Genomic DNA, 13,697 nt, shown 5'->3' with positions numbered 1-13,697 from the left:
TATTCAATAAAAGAAAATCCAGGGAGGCACAAGGCATTTAGTGCCTGAGATTTAATGAAGAATAAAATAAAATGACTGAGAACTTTTTGTAAAGCAAGCATAAGCTTTATTTTCTCCCAGAATTGCCCAACAGCATTCATCTATAGTTTAAGAAAACATTTTACTAATTACTAGTGAATAATCATTTACTAAATTCTGTTAGATGTATAATTTTATCTAGAAAGTGTATAATGTCTTGTGACAACTCTTTTGTAGAGGATAGAAGATTAGTGTCAAACAAAATTGGTTTGAATTCTAGCTTTGCAAATTATTAACTGTGACTCCTTAGGCAAACTAATCATTTTTGAGCCTTCCTCTCATGATAAATAAAAACAACTGACTCAAATGCAGTCACTGCAGTTATATGTCTTTTATTTTTCCCATAACTTGAAATTTGTCATGCCCATTTTATCAGGAAGTCCAATGACTCTTGAGGTTCTCTCTACCCTCACACCCACTGCCAAAGATTCCAGAGGATAACTCCATCTAATGCTTCTGCCCTGCAACCAAATCCCAAGCAGAGAGAAAACTGGGGAGTCCGTCCGTTGCTTTCCATCAGCACACACAGAGCTGTTATGGAAAACTGGTTCCCCAGAACATTCCACTTAGTGATTTTGCACTTCTATAGGGAAAAAAAAAATCTGTCTGAACTGATCCCTTCACACTGTGGGCTTAATAATTCTACCTGTTGTCTAGAAGCTCAGCTATCCATCCTGCAATGTCCATCATCATACCATCCTGAACATTCATCCATGTCCAGGACCAAAAGGGTGCCAGCTTCAGCCTTTCCTCAGAAATTTCTAAATCATGGTTATGAGCTTGGGTCAATGGCCTGTTCTCCCTTGCCAGAGAGTGACCTTGTTGAGGCTCCTGTCTACAACCTCAGTGAGAAACAGATATCCTTTAAAGAAGTTTAAATAGCATTAAACCACAAAAGGATCTTCTCTAACCCCAAATAACCTCTTGGAGGGCTTCCTTTGTGGCTCATCTGGTAAAGAATCCACCTGCAATGCGGTAGACCTGGATTCGATCCCCAGGTTGGGAAGATCCCCTGAAGAAGGGAAAGGCTACTCTAAAGGGAAAGGCTACTCAGGCCAAAGTATTCTGGCCTGGAGAATTCCCTGGACTGTGCATATAATTCATGGGGTCGCAAAGAGTCAGACATGACTGAGCAACTTTTACTCAACCTCTCGGAAAATTTACTCCCACCTCTTGTGGGAGGTGAGCCATAATTTAACAGGTCATAAAAAGTACTATTATTATCTTTCCCCAGGAAAATAGGTACCTATTATGTTACTGAGGACAAATGAAATGACTTTTTAAAAAAGAAATTCTTTCTGGATTTCCTCCTATTAGGTTCTGCCTCACCAGACACATCGTGCATCCTGTTGCTTCAAGAATTAATGAGATGATATATAGCAAGTTCCCCTCGGTGCCCACTATTTAGCAAACACTTAAAACATTCTAATTTTATCCTTTGTTTTATATTCTTAATTTTTAGTTTAACCCTTTATTGTTATTTCAATTTTTCACATATATTTTCTATGTGAGATTATAAAACCTGTAAAGGAAGAGAGTTATGTCTTGTACATTTTTTAAGCCTCAGCATAATGCCTTACAGGAAAACATTAATTGCTATGTAATTACTGATTTAATTATTGCTCTGAAACTTATTTTTCCATCTTTAGATAATATAATCTGCTTTTTAAATTATTTTTCTATTATTCTGCTATCATACAAATGTTAAGTTATTATTCTGAGCAAAAGCTTGAGAGGGAAAGGATAGGAAATTCTAACATATATATTTTCATTTTGATTACTAAATCATCTATTAGTCAATAACACCTGAACTGCTTAGAAATTTTCATGAACAGTTGAAATGATGGGTTTCTTTCCTTTTCAAAATGGTGAAAAAGGAATACATTTGTATGTGCTACAGAGAAGAAAACCAAAGAAAACTTAAATTTGAATTCTAGGTTTCTAATGATACCTGTAAGAGTATAGGCAAGCCATTCAATGTGCCTTCTATGGCACAAAGGGTAACAATAAAGCAATTATTATAATGATCAGAGGAAATAATTGTATAAGTGCCCTATAACAGAAGTCCTTTAATTTAAAAAATGCACACTTTTTTTGAAAAAAATGGAGAATAAGAGAAATAATGCATAATCTTACATCTCAGATACAAGCTTTTATTAACATTTTGAGATATTTTTCAGTCACAGATAAATAAATTTTAATATTCTATTTTTTACTTCATCTTATAGTGTGTTGAATTTTGAAATTTTTATATCAAAAATTCTTCAAAATAACATTTTAATATTATGCATTATATAATTTGACCATATCTCATGGTTATATAAATTTCTTTCCTAATGTTTCACTTAAAAATAATTTAATTTTTAACATCCTTTCAAGATTCTGATATTCATCTTTATGAACATTTGTAAGATTCTTACATTTTAGATTTACACCCTTCATACTTGTTACTTTAACATCCCTTGATCCATTTCATCTTAAAATACTTCTGCAGACCCATGACTAATACAAATCTGTTATTTACTTTACTGATGCTCACACATCTGTGCTGCCCTGGGCTAGTGTCAACAGCACTCACTTCACTATTGAGTGAGTCTACTGGCTGCATGCGCCTCTCTCACTCAGCTTAATTGTTCTCCCCTTTCTACAGTCCACACTGAATCTATCCTTTGTTACACTGTTATAGTAATTCAAGGGATTCCCTGGTATCTCAGATGGTAAAGAGTCTGCCTGCAATGAGGGAGACCTGGGTTCGATCCCTGGGTTGGGAATATCCCCTGGAGTAGAAGATGGCAACCCAACCCAGTATTCTTCCCTGGGAAATCCCATGGACAGAGGAACCTGGGAGGCTACAGTCCATGGGGTCACAAACAGTCAGACACGACTTAGCAACTTCACTTTCACTTTTCTATAATAATTCATAGATTTCCCAGCATCAAATTGTTCTTCTACCCAGAATATTCTTTCAATTCATTTATTTTGCTAGGATTTTATTTATTTTTTAGCACTAAAACCACATCTATACTTTTTCCTTTCTGTGCTTTGCTTATTAAGTTTGGTGACAGAGTTGTAGTTCTAGGTATATACAGTGAAAGTGGTAGACTAAATCATATTCTACAGAGTTCAGTGCAAACATGGGAAAATTAAACTTAAATATAATAATAGCTTGCCATAATATAGCCCCAGGAGCCAATACTTTGGAAAATAGGATCAGTATTCAATTTATTGCAGCAATAAATTGAACACTGAGCTCAAACCAACAAGATAAAATATTTTAGACATACATACAAACTTTTCTTTTTATATTTGAAAATATAATTTTATAAATATGAGGTGGTTAGGGATCTGACTGGACACCAATCCATAGGAAATAAATAATTGTACTTTTTAGAAGGACCACAAGTATATGCACCAACAAAGCACAGAAGCTGCTGATATAACTTGTGTCAAATTACATTGAGTTGATAAATCAGAAGAAGGGTAGTCCTTTTCTCACCATGTTTCTGAGATTCTAGTAGTAAGTTCTAGTACATGAGACTCAGACAAATATGTATGCCTACTGCTATTAAATCTTATATCCAATTGGTCTTTGGCACTTGTTTTATCCAGCTGATACCCTTAGCTGCCTCTCAAGGGTAACACAGAGGAAGTTTAGGAGTCAGTGAGCTCTCCTTGCAGCTTCCTGAGATGGGCAGTCTTATGGATAAGAAAACACATTCCCTCAGAGAGCTGTTCCCACTCTCTGTGATACTATCACTTCATTCTACCAGCATACCCCTTACAAGACTGATCCCTAGGTCAGAGCTTCCAAATGTGGTCGTGGACTACCTAAACTAATAAGAAACTCACAGTTCTCACCATGCGTCATGGAGTCCCACAGGAAAGCAGAGTGGGCTTTGCTCCCTTCTCCCTGTCTATGCCTTGTGGTCATCTCCCAGCTGTCCAGTTCCCAGGACCTGACAGCACTGGAAACATCTGGTATTTTTGTCCTCAATAACCTGCAAGCAGGAAGGAAAGCCAGCACCCTGCATTCAAAATCATATCCAAATCTCAAGGAAGCGTTTTCTGTCCACCTCTCCTACACACTACCATCACCCAACAGAGAAAGCCGGGAAACTAGTACGAAACTCTATTTCTCCATACATTCTTCTCTCCAACTCTCTTTCTGAACCTTCTTTTAGCATCTCTTCTATGTTAAAATATCATAGAAAATCAGTCTTGTTTGTTTCCCAAGGAATTATGACCTTGACCCAAACTTGAGGGAGACTCCTTTGCAGCAGTTAAGGGTTGAGCCTTTTTTCTCAGCCAGCTGAGGATTGCCAGGATTGAACCCTGCCTTTACCCTTCAGACACAGCTAGTAGCAGACACTTTCTACTACTCTATGGCTGAGGTTAGTAAGGAACACTTTCTTCAAATTCTTTATTGTATGTTGTGATACTTTTGAACTGTGGTGTTGGAGAAGACTCTTGAGAGTCCCTTGGACTGCAAGGAGATCCAACCAGCCCATCCTAAAGGAGATCAGTCCTGAGTGTTCATTGGAAGGACTGATGCTAAAGCTGAAACTCCAATACTTTGGCCACCTCATGTGAAGAGTTGACTCATTGGAAAAGACCCTGATGCTGGGAAAGATTGAGGGCAGGAGGAGAAGGGGATGTCAGAGGATGAGATGGCTGGATGGCATCACAGACTTGATGGACGTGAGTCTGTAGTTTATCACTCAGTTACTGTTTACATTTAAACCAATGTAAAGATGAACACTTTTAAAATTTCATCAGTTTATCTTTGGTTTTGCTTAATCCATGTCACTGTATTACTCCTGGTTTATTAACTTGTTCTAGCAATAAGGACAGGCAGCAGTAGTGCTCATCTCTTTTACCACTCAATACATCCCAAATTCTCTACTATGGTCTGAAATTCTTAATGTTCCCTTCAGTGATGCTCTTTGTGATCAAAGCTGGACCATTTTCCCTAGCAGGGTAGTTAAAGTATATATGGGCATTGATTTTTTTTTTCTTCTGAAGCAAAGACATTGATTCAATCAAATTGAATCAATATGATAGCCTCAAGGATAAATTTTGTAAGAACTCAGAATTATGGATCATTTATAAATAAATAATCTAGAAAGTAGACTATATTTTTAAATATTGTAATCATATACCTATATTTCATTACTCTAGAGTCTAAAACATTCATTTATGTACAAAATCATTTTTGACCTTCACAAAATAACTGGGAAGTAGGTAGCTTATACAGATTCACAGGTTATTAGTAGTAAAACTACAAGGTAATATAGATACCCTTTGTTAGGATATACAAAAATTGAAGATACACTCCATATGAGAAAATAACCTACTTTCATCTTTCCCATGATCACTGTCAATGATTGATGATTCATCACTGGAGAGAGAGGGTTATACTGAAGAGAAACAAGGGATAAAACTCCTAAAGATGCAGCCTTATCAGTCCACAGATGTTTCAAGGGAGCCACTCCATAATCAGCACTGTTTAAAATTTAATGGATGATTCAAAAACAACATAAACTGTGGTTATCCGTCAAAGATCTCATAATCCATGTGTGGACAAGAAATTAACCTGAAGAATTATTAGAAAAAAGTTAAATGTTAAATGTTAAGTGTGAAATGCTGATCATAAGAATTCATAGAAAGGAGAGGGCAGTAGAGATTGATGACCTAAGAGGGTAGTTCTGAGAGAAAATAACACATGAGCAGAGCTTTGGGGATAAAGGTGATCTGGTTGCTCAACTCTCAGCTCCTCCACTAACTGTTTATATTTTCCTGGGAATATTACTAACTTCTTTGAGTCATACTTGGCTGTTCTTATAGTAGTGACACAAGCAGACAATGCTTACTTTCCTTAATTTAAAAGTTGTTGTAAGAATCAATAAGATGTTTTATATAAAATACTCAGAATGCTTGGCCAAAACAATACATTTAATCATTATCACTTCTGTTTCCTCTCTTCTCTTTGAAATAGGTAAAATCAGGATATGTAAAGGAAAGAAATTAAAGCACTGAAAAAGGCAGAGCAGAGAAAATATTGTAAACCAAAATACTAAAGTAGGAATCCACAGAGTAGGTATAGAGATGGAAACAATATATAGTCTTAATTTTCAAAGACTTTTTTCTATATTACTATCTTGATTTATAGTTAATTGCCATATTTATTGTTTAGCTATGAGATCTTGGCCAGTTTTGCTTTCATGTTTAGGTTTTAGTTATATTTGTTTGTATTCTCCAAAAACCTTGGCAACGTTTGTTGCCTATAGAAACTCAGGAAATGTTAATTACATGTGCATGCAGTAAGTAACTATTTGTTCTGCATCTGTTCTGTGAATAAAATCAGGTTGTGTAGAAAACCCAAAACATATTCCTGAAGCTTGTTGACCTTAGAAATCAAATTATGAGATTCGTGAGATGGAAAATAATGCTTGTGTTTCTCTTCCACTCCAAGTTATGCCTCATTCTCTACCACTCTTCAGACAGAATGAAGCACTTCTTTTATATGGCTCCCTTTGTCTGGAATAAAACTTTGTCTGCCACCTTATCCATCTAGAAAATGCTTACGTTTTTCTAACACTGAATTGAATGAAACTTTCCTCACCTGCTTTCCTATCTCAAGGAGATTAGCCAGCCTATCCTTTCTGTTTCCTCTAAATTTGGTGATTATTTTTACCAGTCTACCTATAACATTATGGCATCTGGCTGTTCACTTCTCTCTTCATTAGATTAGAAATTTGAATACTAGGTGGAGGTGGAGGTAAGGAGGAAGCTCATGTCAGTAAATTTGTAAATTTGTATCAGTTCTTTTATACATATCTATTAAATGTCCCACAGTTGAGGATTTTACCTAGAAGTATGTAAAATGAGAAAGTATTTGAGATCTTGAGAAAATAAGGAGTTTAGTCAAATATCTCTGTTGTTGCACAATGAGAAAATGAACTGAGATAAATACCTCTTCGAGTAGCACTTTTCATGAATATTTTTTAGCTATTCCTGTAAGAGACAGCAACATTATTTTTGTGTTGCTGAAGTGCTTTGAGAGTAATGCCCTGGTGACAGCATAAACAAAACACAAAGGCCAGTTTGTTTTCATATCTAAATGGGGGATTGTTGGTGAAGCTCTGTGCCAGCCAGTGCAGAGTGGAATAGTGTTTTATTCCTCTCAAGATAGATGGATTGCTGAATTGCCTGAGTTCCTGCTGTTTTATTCCCTGCCCCTTGAATTTGAAAATGAATAAATGGTCTTTATTTTTTTCTGAATGGGTAGTGAGAAAATATATAATTTCAATAAAATTCAGCTCATAATATTGCCATTAAAAATATGTCTGCCTGGTATTTTATCCACCCAATATATTACCAAAATATTAAGCACCTTATTTATTAAATATTCTATTTTAGTAGTTTATCATTATTAAAACAAGGGATGGACAATTTGCCAATAGATTACATTTTTGAAATGTTCCTTCAAATGAAGTGAAATAAGTTTTAACTCATTGATAATGCCATTATTTGAAACTTTTTGCTGAGAGATGATAAATTCAACATATCCTTTGAGTGCCATGGTGAAAATTCTCTATAGGGGATAGACATAAAAAGAAAACATAGTCCCCACAATCTGGGAGATTTAACAAATAGAAAAAAACAATTATTAGGTACAGAGGGTGATAACACAGAGGGATAACAAGTTACAATGACTACGAGAAAGTACTTCCCATGGAGATGAATAACTGGAAGCAACGGAACTTGGAAAAGGAGTTTCACTATTGAAGAGGGAGAAATTAGAAGATAATTGGATCATGGAGATTTTTAAATATGAAGAGAGAATCTGATTTTTGTTCTGTAGATATAAAGGAGTTATGATGGCTAATTTTATGTTTCAGTTGACTAGGCTATATACGCAGTCATTTAATCAAACACTAATTTGGTTTTACTGGGAAGACATTTTGTAGATGTGGTTAGCATCTAAAATCAGTTGGATTTAAATAAACATATCAGTCTCCATAAGGAGGAAGGGCTTCAGCTAATCATGTGAAGGCCTTAAGAGAAAATACTGAAGTTTCCCAGAGAGGAACAAATTCTGCCTTAAGTCTGTAGCATCAACTCCTGCCAAATTTCCAACCTATTTGTTACTCTAGGGATTTCTTATTTGCCATCCCCGCACAGCCCAACCATCTGAGCCAATACCATAGAATAAATATCTTTATCTATATACACATATATATCCTATATACTATACATGTATATTCTCTATGTTATACTTATATTCTCTGTGTTATACGTATACACATATTATATTGGAGCATCCTGACTGAATCAAGAATTTTTGCAAGTTCTAAACAAAGCTATATTTATAAATTTTATGACAGAATTAAGTCTTGTAATTTTAAACTTTTACTGAACATTAATTTGTGCCAGGTTTAGGACTTCCCTGGTAGCTCAGCTGCTAAAGAATCCACCTGCAATGTAGGAGACGCTGGTTCGAGTCCTGGGTCAGGAAGATCTTCTGGAGAAGGGATAGGCTACACACTCCAGTATTCTTGGGCTTCCCTGGTGGTTCAACTGGTAAAGAATCTGCCTGCCACATGGGAGACCTGGGTTTGAAACCTGGGTTGGGAAGATTCCCTGGAGAATGGAACAGCTGCCCACTCCAGTATTCTGGCCTGGAGGATTCCATGGACTGTATAGTCCATGGGGTCCCAAAGAATTGGACACAACTGAGTGACTTTCACTTTCACTTCATGCTACATGCTACTGAGGAAAAAGAAGCATAAAATAAAGTCAGTTTTAGTAACATATTGCACTCCTGAATGGCAGGAAATGCTGTTTTGTTTTGTTTGTTTGTTTGTTTGTTTGTTTCAAAATTGTTTCATTTGACCAATCAATGCAACATTCCTATGAGATGGATGTTAATAATGAGGCTACTATTATATTTCTAATTTTAGAAATGAATAAACTGAAATTAGAGCTAGTATATGTGAGACTCAGGACCAAACTATAGGCTACAGCTCATGAAATGTTGTGTATTTAGCCGTTAAAATACACATCTTCTCCTAAGGTAAAACAAACTGACTATGGTCAATGACAGGTGAACGGAATAAACTATGTTTTTAAGGATTCATTAAAGGAAACATAAATAGTTATATTTGTTATAGAAAAGGATCCTCAAGAAGACTTCATGGATGGTAGAAGGCTTACAAAGTGAAAACAGGGAAGTAGCTTAAATCATGATTACCAGATCTAAAAGAAAAGTTAAAGTACGACTTCAGACAACACTTTCTACCAGTTTTAATAAACTTGATTTAAACTGCAACAATAGTGCTATTCAAAGTGTGATTTTAAGACTATTAACATCAGCCTGACCCAGGAGTTTACTAGAAATGCAAATCTGGGAACTCCAACCCAGATTATTTATATGAGAATTTCTTAGAGTGAGGCCTTGGGATTTGTATTTTAAAAGAGTTTACTGAGTAATCCATGGCATATAAAGTTTGAAAAACATTTCTCTACAGCAATGAGGACCAGTAAATAAGAAGCTGAAGTGAGCTTCCCCAGGACAGCAGAATGAAAAATAAACAAGTTGAAAATAACTAGAATTAATAATGGTTAATGAATTGTCTTTAATGCTTCCCTAGTGGCTCAGATGGTAAAGCGTCTGTCTGCAATGCAGGAGACCCAGGTTTGATCCCTGGGTTGGGAAGATCCTCTGGAGAAGGAAATGGCAGCCCACTCCAGTATTCTTGCCTGGAAAATCCCATGGACCATGGAGCAAAATGAACTGTCTTAGGCTATGGTACAAGATGAGGATCTGGGATAAAAATAAACTCAAAAGGGACAGACCTTAAGTAGGATTATGAAGAAGATGAAATTCTGTCACTCAGGTGATGATGAGTTTGGATACAAAGTCAGAACAGATTACCATAGCATAAATGAAAGTGGTCAGGGTGATATGCATCAAGGATCAAAGCCGAGTTAAAGATTAGGGAAGATGTGGTAATCTGAGGAGGCAAAAATCCTGGGACCAAAGAACAGCTATTTTAGAATGAAGCTAAAGATGTAAAAATCTATAACCAAAGGTCTGAACTTGAGTATAAACTATTTATTTGGAAGCAGAAAGTTCAGATCTGTTAGGCCAACTCCATTAATGTTGCCAATTTTTCATCCTAAAGAATTATGTCTTGTTAATAGGTAATGCAATTACAAATTGTGCCACTACAAGTCCAAAAAATATGTTTGGCACTCTCTACATGTCAAATGCAGTGATAAATAACAGAGATAAAAATTTAAGTGAGACAAATGCGATCTTTGCCATTAGAGGAGTCAGGTATTAAATTAAAAAAATATTATACAAGCACTTAATTATGATTGCTGTAAGTATTACCCAGAAAAAGTACAGGTATTATAAGAATGAATTACAGGATACTTAGCCAGCCTGCAAAGAGGAAAGGTAGGAGAGCCAGGAATGTTTCCCAGAAGAAGTAAATTTTAAGTTATAAACTCAAAGATGAGATAACATTGATTAAGACATGATTTGGGGGAAGGGCATTCTAGGCCAAGAATGCAACATGTATGGAAACTGGGAAAAAAATTAGGATGGTCAGGGTAACTAGAAGGTAGTGAATGGAGGGGAATGCACAAGATGAGAATAGTGTGATACAGAACATGTTATACCCTACTGAAGAATTTAATGACATCCTAATTGTAGTAGAAAAACACAGGACAGTATTAAGCTAGTAAATAATATAATGAAATTTGAGTTTAAAAATATATTATTTTAGGTGATATGATAAGGTATTTGATACAAATCACAGTAATTCAAGTCTATGACCCAACCACTAATGCCAAAGAAGCTGAAGTTAAACGGTTCTATGGAAACCTACAAGACCTTGTAGAACTAACACCAAAAAAAGAGAGATGTTTTCATCATAGGGGACTGAAATGCCAAAGTAGGGTGTCAAGAGATACCTGGAATAACAGGCAAGTTTGGCCTTGGAGTACGAAATAAAGCAGGGCAAAGTCTAACAGAGTTTTGCCAGAGAATGTACTGATCATAGTAATAATCTTCTTCCAACAATACAAGAGACGATGCTACCCATGGACATCACTAGATGGTCAATACTGAAATCAGATTGATTATATTCTTTGGAGCTGAAGATGGAGAAGCTCTGTACAGTCGGCAAAAACAAGACTGGGAGCTGACTCAGATTGTGAAGAGCCCCTTAATGCAAAATTCAGACTTAAATTGAAGAAAGTAGGGAAAACCATTAGACCATTCAGGTATGACCTAAATCAAACAGCTTATGATTATACAATGGAAGTGACAAATAGATTCAAGGGATTAGATCTGATAGACAGAGTGCCTGAAAAACTATTGAGGGGGGTTTGTAACTCTGTAGAGGAGGCAGTGACCAAAACTATCCCTAAGAAAAAGAAATGCAACAAGGAAAAATCATTGTTTGAAAAGGCATTACAAATAATTGAGAAAAGATGTGAAAGGCAAAAAGGAGAAAGGGAAAGATATACACAGTGGAATGCAGAGTTCCAAAGAATAACAAGGAGAGATAAGAAAGACTTCTTAGATGAACAATGCAAAGAAATAGAGGAAAACAACAGAATGGGAAAGACTAGAGATCTCTTCAAGAAAATTAAAGATATCAAATGAATATTTCAAGCAAAGATGGGCACAATAAAGGACAGAAATGGTATAGACCTAACAGAAGCAGAAGATATTAAGAAGAGGTGGCAAGAATACACAGAAGAACTAAACAAAAAATATCTTCATGACCCAGAAAACCACAATGGTGTGATCACTCACCTAGAACCCAGACATCCTGGAATGCAAAGTCAAGTGGGCCTTAGGAAGCATCACTACAAACAAAGCTAGTGGAGGTGATGGAATTCCAGTTGAACTATTTCAGATCCTAAAAGATGATGCTGTGAAAGTGTTACAGTGACTATGCCAGCAAATTTGGAAAACTCAGCAGTGGCCACAGTACTGGCAAAGGTCAGTTTTCGCTTCAATCCTAAAGAAAGGCAATGCTAAGGAATGCTCAAACTACCACACTATTATACTCATTTCACATGCTAGCAAGGCCATGCTCAAAATCCTTCAATCTTGACTCCAACAGTATGTGAACTAACAACTTCCAGATGTACAAGGTAGGTTTAGAAAAGACAGAGGAACCAGTTTAGATATTTAACTTAACTCCTTTGTATGAATCTATTGGATCATACAAAAAGCAAAATAATTCCTGAAAAACATCTACTTCTGCTTTTTTATTACACTAAAGTCTTTGTGTGGATCACAACAAACTGTAGAAGAGTCTTAAAGACATGGGAATACCAGACCACCTTACCTACCTCCTAAGAAACATATATGCAGGGCAAGAAGCAACATTTAGAACTTACATGGAACAATAGACTGGTTCAAAATTGGGAAAGAAGTACATCAAGGCTGTATATTGTCACCCTGCTTGTTTAGCTTCTAAGCAGATTGTATCATGTGAAATATTGGGCTGGATGACTCACAAGCTGAAATCAAGATTGCCAGGAGAAATATAAATAATCCTAGATATGCAGATGACACAACCCTCATGGTAGAAAGTGAGTAGGAGCTAAAGTTCCTCTTCATGAAGTTGAAAGAGTAGAGTGTAAAAGATGGCTTCAACTCAATTTTCAAAAAAATAAGATCATGGCATCCAGTCCCATCACGCACGGCAAACAAATGGGAAAAAATGGAAATAGTGACAGCAAACTCTGGGAGATATTGATGAACAGGGAAGCTTGGCATGCCGCAGTCCATTAGGTTGCAAAGTGTTGGACACCACTGGGCAACTGAACAGCAACAATAACACAGGGAAAACTTTTAGATTACCATACTAATTCAGGAAACCCTGATGATGACTCAGAATATGTTAACAGTAGTGAGGAAAGAAAGAAGTAGACAAAATCAATATATATATTTATCAAGTACAAAGCAATGAGCTGGTAGCCAAAAAGGAAGAAGGGAATATAAAATATCAAATCTAGGTTTCTGGTATGAATATGTGTGCTCAGTCTTGTAGTGGATAATGGTCTCGAGCTCTGAAGATGCTTTGTCTGAAGATGTAAGTTTGGCTTCATTATACACTTCCTTCTCCAGGGGATCTTCCTGACCCAGGGATCGAACCTGGGTCTCCCACTTTGTAGACAGACGCTTTACCGTCTGAGCCACCAGGGAAGTCCTTATATACAGTAGGTCAAGTTATTAGAGTGGATGAGAATGACTTGGAGAGAAAATGAAATGAGAAGAGATCTATCTTTCAATCTTTAAGGGATGGTAATAAAAACGTTGCACTGGCAAAGAGACTAAATAGGAATGGTTAGAAAAGCAAAAGATTTTTGTATAGCTTTATAAATGTCTTGTACATGCTGCATGCTAAGTTGCTTCAGTCCTGTCTGACTCTTTGTGACCCATGCACTGTAGCTTGTCAGGCTCCTCTCTCCATGGAATCTCCCAGGCAAGAATACTGGAGTGGGATTTCCCTCCTTCAGGGGATCTTCCTGACTCAGGGATTGAACCCATGTCTCCTATGTCTCTTGCATTGTCAGGCAGGTTCTTT

At 36.4% G+C, this 13,697-nt stretch overlaps 1 protein-coding gene across 4 annotated transcripts in view; it reads left to right on the top strand.

Moving 5' to 3' along the window:
• CNTN1 (contactin 1) overlaps nucleotides 1–13,697 on the top strand; it is a 417,338-nt gene that overhangs the window by 116,978 nt on the left and 286,663 nt on the right. For 3 of the 4 annotated variants that reach the window (XM_060412756.1, XM_060412755.1, XM_042246874.2), the window contains exon 2: nucleotides 1–13,697. This exon is cut by the window's left edge and continues 75,186 nt beyond it; it is cut by the window's right edge. The exons of the other annotated variant lie outside the window; for it this stretch is intronic. The gene's annotated coding sequence lies outside the window, so the exon portion shown is untranslated. 4 annotated transcript variants of the gene reach the window in all.

Source organism: Ovis aries, chromosome 3 (assembly GCF_016772045.2).
Source record: "Ovis aries strain OAR_USU_Benz2616 breed Rambouillet chromosome 3, ARS-UI_Ramb_v3.0, whole genome shotgun sequence".
In the NCBI taxonomy this organism is placed as follows: Eukaryota; Metazoa; Chordata; class Mammalia; order Artiodactyla; family Bovidae; genus Ovis; species Ovis aries.
Note: the sequence above shows the minus strand (reverse complement) of the source record. Positions and strands in the feature narration are given on the sequence as shown.